The sequence below is a fragment of the Camellia sinensis genome, chromosome 10 (assembly GCF_055761805.1).
Source record: "Camellia sinensis isolate YWXY chromosome 10, ASM5576180v1, whole genome shotgun sequence".
NCBI classification, from domain to species: domain Eukaryota; kingdom Viridiplantae; phylum Streptophyta; class Magnoliopsida; order Ericales; family Theaceae; genus Camellia; species Camellia sinensis.
In genome coordinates, this window is record NC_138970.1 from 22,464,332 (window position 1) to 22,481,399 (window position 17,068).

Below are 17,068 nucleotides of genomic sequence, written 5' to 3' on the forward strand. Positions count from 1 at the left end.
AAAGTGAAATGATTATGGGTTTGATGTGACATTTTATTTTATTGGCTATTTTAGCCTATTTTGTCTTATTAACTATTTTAGTCTATTTTGCTTTTTAGTGTTATTTTAGTGAAAAAAATCCCTAACCCAACTGCCAAACACCCCCTTTATCATGGATGTGGTCAAAGATCTTGTGAAGGAATAGAATTTTTATACATATTTTTGAAAAATATTTGGAAGTTCTAAAACATGAGCTCTAAAGGAGCTCTAGGGGTGCCCCCACTATAGGAAATGTGTGATTTAACGATGTTTTTTTAACAGCGTTTTTTAAACGCCACATTTTTTAGTATTTAACGACGTTTTTTAAACGTCGCATTTTGGTTTAATTAAAATGGTACCGTTTAACTGATAGAAGACGTTTAAAAACGCCTTCAAATGTTATCCCCCTCTCACGCGCTCTCTCCCTCTTCAAACCCTCATTACCCTTCTTCTCACACTCACACTCACTCAAATCTGAGAAACACAAATGTATGAATCTCGCTTGCTCGCTCTCTCTAAACCCTTAAAGTGATTTCGATTTCGAAGTTTGGTGATCCAATCTCAGAGTGATTTTGATTTCGTAGAGAAGAATCGATTTCAATTTTGATTTGGAAAATACAATTTAGCCTTCTTCAGCTAGGTGATTTCGATTTCGAAGCTCTCTCTCTCGATTTCGAAGCTCCACCACCACCATCACCATCTGCATCGTCTACTAAGGTGAGCACTACTGTCTACAATCTCAATTTCGATGTCGAAGTTCTCTCTCTTTCTCTCAAGATCTTCATTACGTTGATTCTTCTCCTAGGGTTTACAATCTTGAATCTCCTCTTATGGTTTGGATCAACCCTCTTCTTGCCTGACTTGCCCCTTGCGATTTCAGGCGGTAAATTCTCTCTCTGATCTTGAAGTTCATATTTAATTATAAATTTGTTGTGGGAGATTTGAATTTGAATATGAATTTATAGTTGTCAAATCCTGAAATTCAATCTGTGATGCTATGATGTTGAACTTGAGTGATTGCTTCCTCATGAATTTACTTGAGTTATTGTGTACTTATCATCTCTAAGTTTATATTGCAAGGCTGCTCTGTTTCAGTATTCTGTTCCCTGTTGTTTTCCTTCTCTGATATTGACAAACCTAAGTGAGTCCAACCATGCTTAGTGGTTGTGCTAAGACTGATTTGAGGGTTCTATTACTTGTTCATTTGAAAAAATTCTGATGTGATTTTTTCACAACACTGCCATGTATCATGCATGTGATTCCTGTAGATATTGTATTTGGGTAAGAAAATTAAATTAATAGATAGATAAAACACAAGTTTGATATATACTCTAGTTCTTGTAATTTGTTGCTCTATGTCAATTTAATCTCCTGTCCTAATACATCAATTTTCCCTTTGATTTTTCTTAAAATTGTATCAATTAAGTCTTATTTAGAAATAAGACTCATACTGTGTAACGCCCTCAAAATAAACCCTTAATAGCCATAACATTAACATGCATTTATAAAAGAAAACGAATCATTTGAGTTAGTCATCAGAGTATTCTTATTGAAAGACATTACTTGTAACATCCTGCAACATCAAAATAAATGCCCTAAGGGCTTACATCTTTCCAAGCTAACACTTGGACACAAAAAGGATGAGTACTAACTCATTTACAAGTTAAGCCCTAGGCTTGAATGTTTACATGAAATCCCAAAAATAACAAAATAAAACATATAACTAAAGACAAGTCTTCAAAATCCCAAACATCAAATCCTTCCAGGCTAAGTCCGTGGAGGTAGCTTATCACCTGAACCTGAAAATGATGTTCCCATAAAGGGTGAGCCACAGCCCAGTAGAAAAATACTAAACCAAATATAAGCATTGAATAAAGCTATAGCATTCAATAGATGGTTAACCAAGATAATCAATTTTATCATTAAACAGTCTCATGACACTAATGTCTAAGACACATTTCACTTTCCATTATTATCAACATGGCTCAGAACCTGGCCAAACTTACAACAGTGAATTATATATATCATTTTCACATTCTCCCAATATCAACAAACAAATGAGACTCAAGCTCAATTCAAAACACTTCATACTTCCAGATTGATACACATTTTAGTGCTGTATCAATAAAACACTTCTATATAAATAAGCACACATAAAAGTGATGCTAATGGAGTCCATCCCCTATCTCCTCCCAAACAAAATCCGGTTTAGAGGTCCATCCCCTATCTTCCCCTAAACCGTGGAGTACATCCCCTATCTCCTCCCACACACAAAACAATGTATGCAAATGCAATGCTCAACCAATACACGTATTTTCAGTATTAATTCAATAGTCAAATTAATGACTTAACCAATGTGATTAGTTTCAGTTATTCCTAATCCACATGCAATGTCTACAACAATCATGACTATCCTCCACCGATAGCCCAAAACAGTTATTTCTAGACTGGAAATAAATATATCAACAATTTAATAGGTGAGTGATTTAAATCATCCAACTACACCATTTAATCTATGAATTCATCAATTTCATGAATTTAACCAAATTCCCCAATTCCCTTAAATTAATTTTACAAATTAATTAATTAATACAACTAGGGTTTTTCCCAAAATTATCTAAGTGACCTCAACATCTTAAAATACCAAAACTTAGAACAAAGCTTATAGAATAGAGTAGGAAATCCCTACCTCGAAGATCACAACTAAAATAGAGAAGATGGAGATGATGACCCAAAATCCAAAGTGCTCCAAATCCTCTCTTTTTCAGATTAAAAGAAAGATCTCGCGAAGCTCTACCTTTCTTCCAAAGGAACTAGGGTAGAAGGCCACAAGGAATAGATCAAATCTTAGAGAGAAGGTGAGAGTAGAGAGAGAAACTCTCAAATGGCGGTTTTTAAAGGTTAAGAAAGAAAAGGTAGGTCAAAAAGTGATCCAAAAAGTGAAATCACGGACTGATGTAGTCGACTCTACGCTCGAGCGTAGAAAGCCCCGCTCGAGCGTAAGACACAGAATCATGCTCGAGCGTGAAGAAAGCCGCTCGAGCGTCGATTGCACCCTTACAGAAGTTTTGCAGGCGCTGCACCCGCTCGAGCGTCAAACTCCCCGCTCGAGCGGAGGAGCAAAAACAAGGGATCACGCTCGAGCGTAAAAACTACCGCTCGAGCGGAAGAACTGCAGAGCAAAATACTGGGAGATGGAAAATCCCGCTCGAGCGTTAAAACTCCCGCTCGAGCGGAGAAGCAACAACGAAGGGCCCGCTCGAGCGTTAAAACCTCCGCTCGAGCGTGAAGGCCAAAATCTGGGCATCACCTATTGGCATCAACAATCAACCAACCTGTAACAGACCCGCCCAACACAACCTATAATTCAAATACTAAGAGATTAAAGGACAACAACAACCAATAAATAATGACAGGATCTACGGAGCCTAAGTCCGGATACAATAATCTAAAGAGAAAAGACCGGGGTCGCTATAACCTCCCCCCCTTAAAAGAATTTCGTCCCCGAAATTAAGCACAAGGTTTTAAAAACAAGTTTTCTCAAATTCCAACAATATGTTAACTCAATAATAAACAACTTGACCCAACACCGGCCATTCCATCTCTCAACTAAGAGGCATGCCACAATATGCAAAACAAGCATATATTTCAACCTGCATTAACACTATGCAATTTTCTTTCAATTTCAACAATTTTCAATATATTAAATATATACAATGTTCCATTAAACTTCCATTTCGAAGTAAGTTCCAAAATATTTCCATTAACCAAAACATTCTAAATGTTTTACAGCTTAAGACATATATAAAAAGCTTTAAGGTTTGACAATATTACAAAATCTAACTACAAGATTACAAATCATTAAACATGTCCGGATATTTCTCGCGGACTTCCAACTCACGTTCCCATGTGGCTTCCTCCACCCCGTGATGTTTCCACAAAACTTTCACCAAAGGAATGGTCTTGCCTCGCAAGACTTGATCCCGCTTATCCAAGACCCTAACCGGTCTCTCCTCATACGAGACATCCTCATCAACTACTAAATCGGTCCAATCCAATACATGTGATGGATCCGGCTCATACTTCCGAAGCATACTCACATGAAACACGTCATGTACTCCGGACAACTGCGGCGGCAAAGCTAAACGATAAGCAGTCTCGCCAATCCTCTCAAGGATCTCAAAAGGACCAATGAATCGAGGGGACAACTTCCCGCTCTTCCCAAACCTCATCAATCCCCGTCTTGGTGATATCTTCAAAAAGACGTGATCACTCACCTCAAACACCAAAGGTCTTCTCCTACGGTCGGCGTAAGATTTCTGACGACTCTGGGCTGTAACAAGCCTCTTACGGATAAGCTCAACCTTCTCCGTTGTTTCCCTCACTAACTCCGGACCCAACAGAGGTGCATCACCCACCTCGGCCCAACAAACAGGAGACCTACACGGTCGGCCGTATAAGGCCTCAAACGGTGCCATACCGATACTAGATTGGAAGCTGTTGTTGTAGACAAACTCCACTAATGGCAAGTGCCTCTCCCATGACCCGCTAAAGTCAAGAATACAACCCCGAAGCATATCTTCAAGGATCTGAATAGTACGCTCGGACTGCCCATCAGTCTGAGGATGATAAGCTGTACTAAAAGTCAACTTAGTACCTAAGGCGCTCTGCAAGCTCTGCCATAATCTGGCAGTAAAACGAGGATCTCTATCCGAGACGATCGTCACTGGAACCCCGTGCAATCTCACTATGTCCCGAATATACAAGTCGGCAAGATGATCTACCGTATCTCTCACGCGCATAGGAATAAAATGCGCCGACTTAGTTAACCGGTCTACAACCACCCAAATAGCATCACTACCCCGCTGAGTCCTCGGAAGACCCACAACGAAGTCCATAGTGACGTGTTCCCACTTCCACTCAGCAATAGGCAAGGGTTGCAACAAACCCGCTGGCCTCTGATGTTCAGCCTTCACTTGCTGACAAGTAAGGCACTTAGATACGAAAGCTGCCACATCCCTCTTCATACCCCGCCACCAGAACTGGCGACCCAAATCCCGATACATCTTAGTGCCTCCCGGATGCACCGCAAGGCGTGAATGATGAAAATCTCGGAGTACCTCTTCTCGACAAGACTCCGGCACAAACGGACGGTCTCGGTATCTCACACTCAGATCGGGATACACCGTCAAACCCTTCTCAACCTTCCCACCGGAAATCTTCTCACGGAGAGATTCTACCTCAGGGTCACTTCTCTGAGCCTCTAACACTCGAGTCACAAGTGTAGGCTGTGCAACAATAGAAAACAAGGCCGCAGCCTCAACGGACTCGCCCAGAAGTAAAGCAAACTCTCCAAGTGCACTCAACATCTTCCATTCTCGGATGGCTATACTAGCTATGACACCAACAGGTTTTCTGCTAAGGGCATCGGCCACCACATTGGCCTTTCCCGGATGATAATGCAATTCAAAATCATAATCCTCTATGAACTCCATCCACCTCCTCTGCCTCAAGTTCAAGTCTTTCTGTGTAAACAAATATTTCAGACTCTTATGATCCGAGAATACCTCAAATCTCTCACCATAAAGATAATGCCTCCAAATCTTCAAGGCAAATATCACAGCTGCTAACTCTAGATCATGCGTAGGGTAATTCTGCTCGTGAATTTTCAACTGACGTGAACCATAGGCAACTACTTTCCCTTCTTGCATTAATACACAACCCAGACCCTCTCGTGAGGCGTCACAATAGACTGCATAACCCAACCCTCTCTCTGGAATAATCAATACTGGAGCGGTAGTCAGTCTAACTTTCAACTCCTGAAACGACTTTTCACAAGTCTCACTCCATACAAATTTAACTCCCTTCCGAGTCAGTCTAGTCAACGGTGATGCTAACCTGGAGAAGTCTTTCACAAACCGACGGTAATACCCAGCTAACCCCAGGAAACTGCGGATCTCAAACACACTCTTAGGCTGTGCCCAATCTTGCACTGCCTCTACCTTGGATGTATCAACAGACACTCCTTCACCGGATACCACATGGCCTAAGAATTTGACTTCTCTCAGCCAGAACTCACACTTCCCAAACTTGGCATACAACCTATGGGCTCTAAGTAACTCAAGCACCACCCTCAAGTGTGCCTCGTGCTCCTCCTCAGAAGGCGAATAGATAAGGATGTCGTCCACAAAAACGACTACAAACTGATCCAAGAATTCCCGGAAGATCCGGTTCATCAAGTCCATAAAGACTGCTGGTGCATTGGTGAGCCCGAATGGCATTACCAAAAACTCATAATGGCCATACCGCGTACGGAATGCCGTCTTCGGAATATCCTCTTCCCTGACCCTCAACTGGTGGTAACCCGATCTCAAGTCTATCTTTGAGAAACAACGGGAACCCTTCAACTGGTCAAACAGGTCATCGATACGAGGCATAGGGTACTTATTCTTAACCGTAGCCCGATTCAATTTCCGATAATCTATGCAAAGTCTCAAAGCACCACCTTTCTTTTTAACAAAGAGGGCCGGTGCTCCCCACGGCGAAACACTAGGGCGTATAAAACCCTTGTCTAGTAACTCCTGGAGTTGGATCTTCAACTCAACTAACTCAGCTGGGGCAAAACGATAGGGTGCCATAGAAATCGGTGCCGTGTCGGGCACTAGGTCAATAGAGAACTCAATCTCCCGATGCGGTGGCAAACCTACAAGATCCTCGGGAAAGACATCCGAGTACTCACAAACCACCCTTGGCAACACAATCTGAGTCTCATTATCCTCACTAATCAAAAGGTTAGCAAGTAGCCCACTAAGCTCACTCCTTCCTCGTCGAACATACCCCGGTGGCAACACATCACCAACCCGGTCCCCCAGAAAATGAAAATACTCTCCGCTCACGGTACAACAAGTGACCCTCTGGCGGTAGCAATCAATAACTGCCCGGTATGACGATAACCAGTCCATACCCAAAATAACATCGAAACCTCTCATAGGCATAACTACAAAAGAAAATGGGATTCTATGGTAATCAACCTCTATATCACAACCCCTAACACCGTGTTTCAAAATCAATTCACCCCCAAGAGGCGACACTACACAAATAGGAGATGCTAACTGTGCTAACTCCAACTCCAAAACAGATGCAAATGCAGCAGACACAAAGGAATGAGATGCACCCGTATCAATCAAAACATTAGCAACCGAGTTGCAAAACAAGAAAGTACCTCTCACAACAGATGGAGCCGGTACAAGATCCTGCGCGGTAACAGCATACACGCGCCCAGATGACCTCTGATCAACCTGCTCACCCCTAGGAGCATAAGATTGCTGCACCGACTGAGACGATGAAGCCCCCTGATTGGCCCTCGAGGCCTGACCTGACTGAGCTAGCTGTTGACCCTGAATCTGCCTCAAACCAGATGCACCAGGTGTGCCACCCAACTGGGGGCAATACCTCTTCATATGCCCTGGCTGACCACACTGATAACACGAGAGTGGCTGACCTCTACCCTGACTCTGGCTCTGAGATCGAGCCGAAGAAGATGCTGCTCTCTGAACTCCTCCCCTTTGAGGACAAACTGGAGACTTGTGGCCCAACTGGCCACACTTGAAACAGGTAATGTCTCCCTAACTGCCTTTCCCCGAACTAGCACTCGGTACAGGAAAAGTCGATCTCGAAAAGCTACCATGAGACTGCTGGGGATTAAAACCCTTCTGTCTCCTACCATCACTCTGACTATCCTGACTCCTCTTGGAGCCCTTCTGCCCTTCCTCCTCCTCTTGCATCATGATCTCCATATGGGCTGCAGCATCAACCATACGCCCATAATCCCGAATCATAGTTCCCCCAACTCTCAGCTTGAGGCCACGCCTCAACTTCCTCTCAAACTCAATACAACGGCGTTCCTCAGACGCCACCAATTCAGGTGCAAACCTGGATAAACTAGTAAATGCAGCCTCAAACTCGGCCACTGAAGAACTCGACTACTTAAGCTGGCAGAACTGGTCTCTCAGCTTCTCCCTAACTGCTGGAGATAAGAACTTTTCCTGGAAAGCATTCACAAAAGCCTCCCATGTACCTCCTATACGCCCCTTAGTGAACTTCCACCACTGACCCGCATCCCCCTTCAACTGGAAAGATGCCAAGGTCACTTTCAACCCCTCGTCTTCGATGCCAAGCATCTCAAACGTCTTCGTTGTCTGTTCGAGCCATTCATCTGCCTTAAGTGGCTCTTTAGGATCACCCACAAATTCATCCGGATTAGACCGGAAGAACTCCCTCTTCAGAAAGGAAGGTCCTGCATCCGCAACAACAACCTGGGCTTGATTCTCAGCCCTAAGAATGCCTACTGACTCCCTGAATGCCCCTGCTATCTCTCGGGCTAAAGCGCCCATAGCCTGCTGGCCTACTGGCTCGGCCACATTGGCCTGGCCAATTCCCTCCTGAACTATCGGAATCTCCTCTGGCACATGCACCTCCTGCCTACCCGGCCTACCACGCCTACCGCGTCCTCGTCCTCGTCCTGACATCCTAATAAAGGAAACAAAGACATTAGCACATTAATAAATGTGCCAAAGCTAAACACTCGCGTCCTAATACAATGGACAACAATAATTCATTCCACGTAAGCACATAATCACATAAGCACCTACGAATTTTATTCCCGGATAATGATAGTCCCAATGCGTTACTATAGTTCCGGTTGGAAGCAGCAGTGATCAAGTGCCTTTCCAACAAGACTACTAGAACTCAAGGGTCCAATCAACATCCTAGAAACTACATTCCATACCCACATAATCACATAAACATGTTATCACATAAGCATATAACGTTACACTAAGTCTCTATCAAACGAGACGAACCCATTGTGATACTAATCACTTCCCACGTACCCAAAGTATTCAAACCCGGGACGCTTTGATACCAAGTTGTAACGCCCTCAAAATAAACCCTTAATAGCCATAACATTAACATGCATTTATAAAAGAAAACGAATCATTTGAGTTAGTCATCAGAGTATTCTTATTGAAAGACATTACTTGTAACATCCTGCAACATCAAAATAAATGCCCTAAGGGCTTACATCTTTCCAAGCTAACACTTGGACACAAAAAGGATGAGTACTAACTCATTTACAAGTTAAGCCCTAGGCTTGAATGTTTACATGAAATCCCAAAAATAACAAAATAAAACATATAACTAAAGACAAGTCTTCAAAATCCCAAACATCAAATCCTTCCAGGCTAAGTCCGTGGAGGTAGCTTATCACCTGAACCTGAAAATGATGTTCCCATAAAGGGTGAGCCACAGCCCAGTAGAAAAATACTAAACCAAATATAAGCATTGAATAAAGCTATAGCATTCAATAGATGGTTAACCAAGATAATCAATTTTATCATTAAACAGTCTCATGACACTAATGTCTAAGACACATTTCACTTTCCATTATTATCAACATGGCTCAGAACCTGGCCAAACTTACAACAGTGAATTATATATATCATTTTCACATTCTCCCAATATCAACAAACAAATGAGACTCAAGCTCAATTCAAAACACTTCATACTTCCAGATTGATACACATTTTAGTGCTGTATCAATAAAACACTTCTATATAAATAAGCACACATAAAAGTGATGCTAATGGAGTCCATCCCCTATCTCCTCCCAAACAAAATCCGGTTTAGAGGTCCATCCCCTATCTTCCCCTAAACCGTGGAGTACATCCCCTATCTCCTCCCACACACAAAACAATGTATGCAAATGCAATGCTCAACCAATACACGTATTTTCAGTATTAATTCAATAGTCAAATTAATGACTTAACCAATGTGATTAGTTTCAGTTATTCCTAATCCACATGCAATGTCTACAACAATCATGACTATCCTCCACCGATAGCCCAAAACAGTTATTTCTAGACTGGAAATAAATATATCAACAATTTAATAGGTGAGTGATTTAAATCATCCAACTACACCATTTAATCTATGAATTCATCAATTTCATGAATTTAACCAAATTCCCCAATTCCCTTAAATTAATTTTACAAATTAATTAATTAATACAACTAGGGTTTTTCCCAAAATTATCTAAGTGACCTCAACATCTTAAAATACCAAAACTTAGAACAAAGCTTATAGAATAGAGTAGGAAATCCCTACCTTGAAGATCACAACTAAAATAGAGAAGATGGAGATGATGACCCAAAATCCAAAGTGCTCCAAATCCTCTCTTTTTCAGATTAAAAGAAAGATCTCGCGAAGCTCTACATTTCTTCCAAAGGAACTAGGGTAGAAGGCCACAAGGAATAGATCAAATCTTAGAGAGAAGGTGAGAGTAGAGAGAGAAACTCTCAAATGGCGGTTTTTAAAGGTTAAGAAAGAAAAGGTAGGTCAAAAAGTGATCCAAAAAGTGAAATCACGGACTGATGTAGTCGACTCTACGCTCGAGCGTAGAAAGCCCCGCTCGAGCGTAAGACACAGAATCATGCTCGAGCGTGAAGAAAGCCGCTCGAGCGTCGATTGCACCCTTACAGAAGTTTTGCAGGCGCTGCACCCGCTCGAGCGTCAAACTCCCCGCTCGAGCGGAGGAGCAAAAACAAGGGATCACGCTCGAGCGTAAAAACTACCGCTCGAGCGGAAGAACTGCAGAGCAAAATACTGGGAGATGGAAAATCCCGCTCGAGCGTTAAAACTCCCGCTCGAGCGGAGAAGCAACAACGAAGGGCCCGCTCGAGCGTTAAAACCTCCGCTCGAGCGTGAAGGCCAAAATCTGGGCATCACCTATTGGCATCAACAATCAACCAACCTGTAACAGACCCGCCCAACACAACCTATAATTCAAATACTAAGAGATTAAAGGACAACAACAACCAATAAATAATGACAGGATCTACGGAGCCTAAGTCCGGATACAATAATCTAAAGAGAAAAGACCGGGGTCGCTATATACTGCAATTAAGGGGTAAACTCTTCTCTAAGTTTGGTTTCGAGGTTACACGTTATCTCATTTTTTTCCCTTCATTTTTGCTTCTTGAGATTGTTAAATATGAGATGTTGTATATAATCTTATTGTTGTGATTGATAAATAAACTATATGTAAGTAGGTATAATCAAACTTTGATTTCATGTCTAAGTCCACTGCCACTACAAGAAAACTTTGATAAATAATTTCAAATATTTTATGCATTAATCTCTTGCACTTGATTTTAGAAAAAATGGGACAGTGGTAGTATATATTTGTCAATCTATTGAGTGATCAGTAGTTATTTATTTTGTTTAGACATTTATTTGGAATAGAGTAATATTAGTAGAGTTCAAAATCTTCTTTGTGGAACCAGGGATTGCAAAGCTTAATGGTTCTAGCTGAAGTTTGTGAATCTTTTGTACTTACTCTAGTTACAAGATTAGGAGCTTTAAGCAGGAAATAAGAGTGAAAGATGCGACTGTAAAAGGAACTTATTATCTACATACAAATAAATATGGAAATTAATTGTTCCAATGAGTAATAGATAAAAAGATAATGGATTGTGTTTTTGACTAGGCTTAATTGTTCAAAAAAGCTTATCTGAAGCAATTTGAATTGTGAAATTTGATAGATTATCTTCTGTTAGAAACTTCTTTTTCCTATTCTATTCTTTTATTGCGTTGTTACAAGTAACATGCATTTTTATAGATTTTTAAAGGCAAGGAAGTTTGACCTTGATAAGACAGTCCATATGTGGGCAGAAATGCTCAACTGGAGGAAGGAGCATGCAGTAGACTCTATTTTGCAGGTAATAACTGCAATCATGGCAATGTTTTCAATTTACTAAAAACACTTTATTTCAGTGCATAGGACCGTATCCCAGTCTGGACGAGGACCTAGGAGGGGCAAAATGAGGCACCAAGACTTGTTTGGGATTTGTTATTGTTTAAACCCTATCTTATATGTATGTGCTGTTGGATTTATTTTCTAGTGTGGCCCAATAGCTTACATATATCTACATGTTTTAATTTATTTAGACTCCACAATTAGATAAAGCCAATATTATATATAAAGTTCAGTAATTAGAATGGATTATGAATTCTTCTAATAAGAGTTTATCTGACCCTCTTCTCTCCTCTATATAAGGATGGGTGACTCCCCCTCTTTTCATAAGTGTTTTTTCCATCACTCTAAGTTTATAGTCATCCTAATTAAGAGAGACAGAGAGAAGAAGGTGAGCTAAGAATTAAAGATTCAAATATTAGGGGTATTTTCTCAACTTATCTAATTCAATGGCTGATAAAAGTATGTTCGTTTTATTCTTGAGTTGTATTGAATTCAAGATCCTGTGAAGTTTAATTCCGCATTATTATTATGGTTACATGTATTATTAAATCTTACATGTGGTATTAGAGCCTTAGTTTGTGAATCAATACACCTTGGAATAATAATATATTTATGAATATTGTTATTATATTTTAATTATAATTATTCAGAAAACAGTACATCTCTTTTTATTATCAAAGGAATAGTTAATTCTTTCCTCGGCTAATTCTGTAAGCCTATGATGATCTTAGTTAATTGGCTATTATATTTTGTGAATTAATAGATCTCCAAATCAATAGATGTCAACTGTATATGAGGTGGAAAAATTCAAATTCTTGTCACTAACCAACTGTGGTGCTATCAGCTATGTATGAGTTCCCAAGTGGAATATAAAAATTAAATTTATTCTTTTGAGTAGAATATGGCGATCAATCTGTTTGTATACGTGTAATATACATGCTTCGATTTATTATTAATTTTAGTAATAATAATTTTTATAATCATTATGATATGACATTGAATGAAGTGTAATATTTATATTATCTACCGTTATGACAAAGTGCATAGATTAAAAGCAATTTGTTGACTCATTTGGTCTATTAAAGAATTATGATTTTACCTCATCTGATTATATACACTTATTGTCTATTATTGTTGATATTTATATATTTCCATAATTTAAATTTGATATCATGATATAATTTTATGACATTAAATATTAAATATTGAAGTGGTTAATTCATATTAGGTGTAATTCTTATTGACCATTATATGAGATATTCATGATTGTCATATTGCATATATATATATATATTCATGTTCATCTAGAGTTATTATTATTATCAAATTGGTAATTGCAATCACATAAAAGAAATTATAGAAATCATAATAGTGATTGAATTAATGATAATCAAATAATTCAAATTAATGAATAAGAATATTGTTGGTTAGTTCCGTACTCACAGGGTTTACTAATTTAGTAGCTACCAAAGTGGCCTAGATTTGTAAAACTTATGAATATAGAACTATATGAAAGAATTGTTAAAAGGGTCACATTAAGGTCGATAATATTCTCAATTGCAATTATAATTAGGAGATTAAGACTAGCACAAAGGAGAGTCATTTTCAAATAATTATGAATTGGGTAGGGTAATGTAACTTATGTAATTTGACAGATTAGAATTGAATACCCAAAGGTAACATGATTAACTGAAAAGTTTCATAGATTGCTTTAGAGCCACATAAGTGTTTCTTGATGAGTGGACAATAGATATACCTAAGTTTTGCCCAAAGGAAAGACTTATGTGATATCAATAGTTCATCATTATAATTCTCAAAGCTCTAATATGTATATTGTTCTATCTTATTCCAGTGAAAGTTTCCACCTTATTGCACTCTCTTGCATCGGGCGTACCTTTACTTACTGGCTCGAATTTTTCGGAATGGCATGAACATGTTCAGTTTGCACTGGGTGTGTTGGACCTCGATATGGCATTGCTTAAAGATAAATTTGTAGACATTAATGAATATAGTACTGCAGAACAAGTTGCCCTTTCTGAATCTTGGAAAAGGTCCAATAGACTCAGTTTGATGTTCATGAAGATGACCATTGCAAATAACATCAAGACCTCCTTACCTCAAACTGTTAATGCATTGGAATACTTAAAGGCTGTTGAAAATCGATTTAGATCTGCTGACAAGTCATTTGCTGGCACTATTATGGCTGAATTGACAACAATGAAATATGATGGCAACCGAGGAGTTCAGGATCACATCCTCAATATGGCTGACAAAGCTACAAAGCTTAAAACTTTAGGGATGCAAGTTGATGAAACTTTCCTTGTGCATTTTATTCTTAGCTCACTTCCATCACAGTTCGGCGCATTCAAAATTCACTATAACACCAATAAAGATAAGTGGAGTTTGAATGAGCTGACTAATATGTGTGTTTAGGAGGAAGTGAGGTTGAGGGAGGAAGGACGTCAAACTGTATTGGCTATAACTCATGGAGCTATAAAGAAAAAGAAGGGTAAGTTTGTAAAATCAAGGAAAAATCCACCAAAGAAAAAGAATGAACTTGGGGAAGAAAATCAGGCTCAGAATGGTTTCACTGTCAAGTGCTACTTTTGCGGCAAGAAGGGACATATGAAGAAAGACTGCAGCAAGCGAAAGGCTTGGTTTGAAAAGAAAGGTAAGAAATTTTCTTTTGTTTGTTATGAATCAAATCTTGCTGAAGTACCTTTTAATACTTGGTGGATTGACTCTGGGGCCACGACCCACATTACAAATGACATGCAGGGATACCTCTCAACCAGGAAACCGAAGGAAAGTGAAAGATTTGTCTATATGGGGAACCGTCTCAAAGCTGAAGTCGTAGCTATAGGAACCCATTGACTGATCTTAGAGACGGGTCATCAAATGGATCTAGAAGATACTTTTTATGTTCCTTCAATTTTTAGGAATTTAGTTTCATTATCCAAATTAGATCGTGTTGGATATTCAGTTTTATTTAGTTGTGGAAAACTCAATTTAATGTTTAATTCAATAATGATTGGTTCTAGTAATTTATGTCATGGTTTATATAAAATTACCTTAAATCATGAGTTTGCACAATCATTAGTAACTTTGCATTCGAATATTGGTTTAAAACGTGGTCTAATTAATGAAAAATCCTCAATTTTGTGGCATAGACGGTTGGGGCATATCTCTAGAAATAGAATTGAAAAATTGGTGAAGAATGGGATTTTGAAAAACCTAGACTTCACTGATTTTGAGATATGTGTGGATTGCATTAAAGGAAAGCAAATCAAACACACCAAAAAATGTGCCACAAGAAGTAATGAGCTTCTTGAGATAATTCATACAGATATTTGCGGGCCACTCAACATCCCATGTCTTAGTGGTGAAAAATATTTTATCACGTTTATAGATGACTTCTCACGTTATGGATATGTGTATCTAATTCATGAAAAGTCTCAGGCTGTTGACATCCTTGAGGTGTACATAACTGAAGTCGAGAGACAATTAGATAGAAAGCTTAAAATAGTGAGATCTGACAGGGGTGGTGAGTATTATGGTAAATATGATGGGTCGGGCCAAAATCCTGGCCCATTTGCCAAATTCTTAGAAAATAAAGGCATTTGTGCTCAATATACAATGCCTGGTATGCCACAACAAAATGGAGTTGTTGAAAGGCGTAATCGTACACTTAAAGATATGGTTAGGAGTATGTTAAGTTACTCAATTGTACCTATTTTACTGTAGGGTGAAGCTTTAAAGATTGCAATGTATATCTTAAATAGGGATCCTAGTACTGTGGGGTGAAGCTTTAAAGATTGCAATGTATATCTTAAATAGGGCTCCTAGTAAGGCGGTCCCAACAACTCCTTTTGAGTTGTGGACTGGTAGGAAACCTAGTTTGAGACACTTACATATTTGGCGTTGTCCAGCAGAGGCAAGAATCTTCAACCCACAAGAGAAAAAGTTGGACTCAAGAACAATATCTGGATATTTCATTGGTTATCCAGACAAGTCTAAAGGGTACAAATTTTATTGTCCTAATCACAATACAAGGATAGTGGAGACTGGTAATGCTAGATTCCTAGAGAATGGTGAAATTAGTGGGAGTGAGAAAACACGAGTGGTGAATTTCGAGGAAATTAGGGTGGATGTGCCAACATTTGACCCTTATCGAAAAATTGTTGTTCCTTAGACTATTCCACAAGCTGAGGGAAACGAACAACATAATGAAAATCCTTCACCACCTCATGTTTCACCACTTCTTGAAGATACTACCACTGAAAATATTGTAGAACCCCCACAACCAGTAGTTCTGAGAAGATCTCAGAGGGAAAGAAAGCCTGCCATTCCAGATGATTACATGGTGTATCTACAAGAATCTGATTTTGATATTGGGATTAACAAAGATTTAGTCTCATTTTCACAAGCCATGAATAGTGATGATTCTACTAAATGGGTCAATGCTATAAATGAAGAGTTAAAATCCATGGAACAAAATAGTGTTTGGGATCTCGTCGAATTGCCTAATAACTGCAAAAAAGGTCGGGTGTAAATGGGTCTTCAAGACCAAGCGTGACGCAAAAAGCAATATCGAACGATTTAAAGCCAGACTTGTTGCCAAGGGTTTTACTCAAAAAGAAGGCATAGAGTATACAGAGACCTTCTCTCCAGTATCTAAGAAGGACTCGCTTAGAATCATCCTAGCATTAGTAGCTCATTCTGACTTAGAGTTGCATCAAATGGATGTGAAAACTGCTTTTCTGAATGGGAATTTGGATGAAGAAATTTATATAGAGCAGCCAGAAGGATTTGCAAAGAAAGGTAAAGAACATTTAGCTTGCAAATTAAAGAAATCCATATATGGCCTTAAACAAGCTTCCAAGCAATGGTATTTAAGGTTTAATGATACCATTACCTCCTTCGGATTTAAGGAAAATGCAGTTGATCAGTGCATATATCTGAAGGTTAGTGCGAGTAAGTTCATTATTTTGGTGCTATATGTGGATGACATTTTGTTAGCTAGTAATGACCTTGGCTTATTGCATGAAACCAAGGAATATCTCTCCAAGAGCTTTAAAATGGTCGATATGGGTGAGGCAAACTATGTTATTGGCATAGAGATCTTTAGGGATCGATCTTGAGGATTGCTAGGACTATCTCAAAAAGGATATATTAATATGCAGTTTTATTCAGCCGGTGATGCACCCATCATGAAAGGTGATAAATTAAGTGAAA

General features: G+C 39.2%; 1 long non-coding RNA gene across 1 annotated transcript in view; it reads left to right on the plus strand.

Moving 5' to 3' along the window:
- Nucleotides 1-821: 821 nt before the first annotated feature.
- Nucleotides 822-17,068, plus strand: part of LOC145801578 (uncharacterized) — a 30,644-nt gene continuing 14,397 nt past the window's right edge. The window contains exons 1-2 of the long non-coding RNA XR_014343194.1: nucleotides 822-901; nucleotides 11,696-11,795. This is a non-coding gene — a long non-coding RNA (uncharacterized LOC145801578). The remainder of the gene's footprint in view (nucleotides 902-11,695; nucleotides 11,796-17,068) is intronic.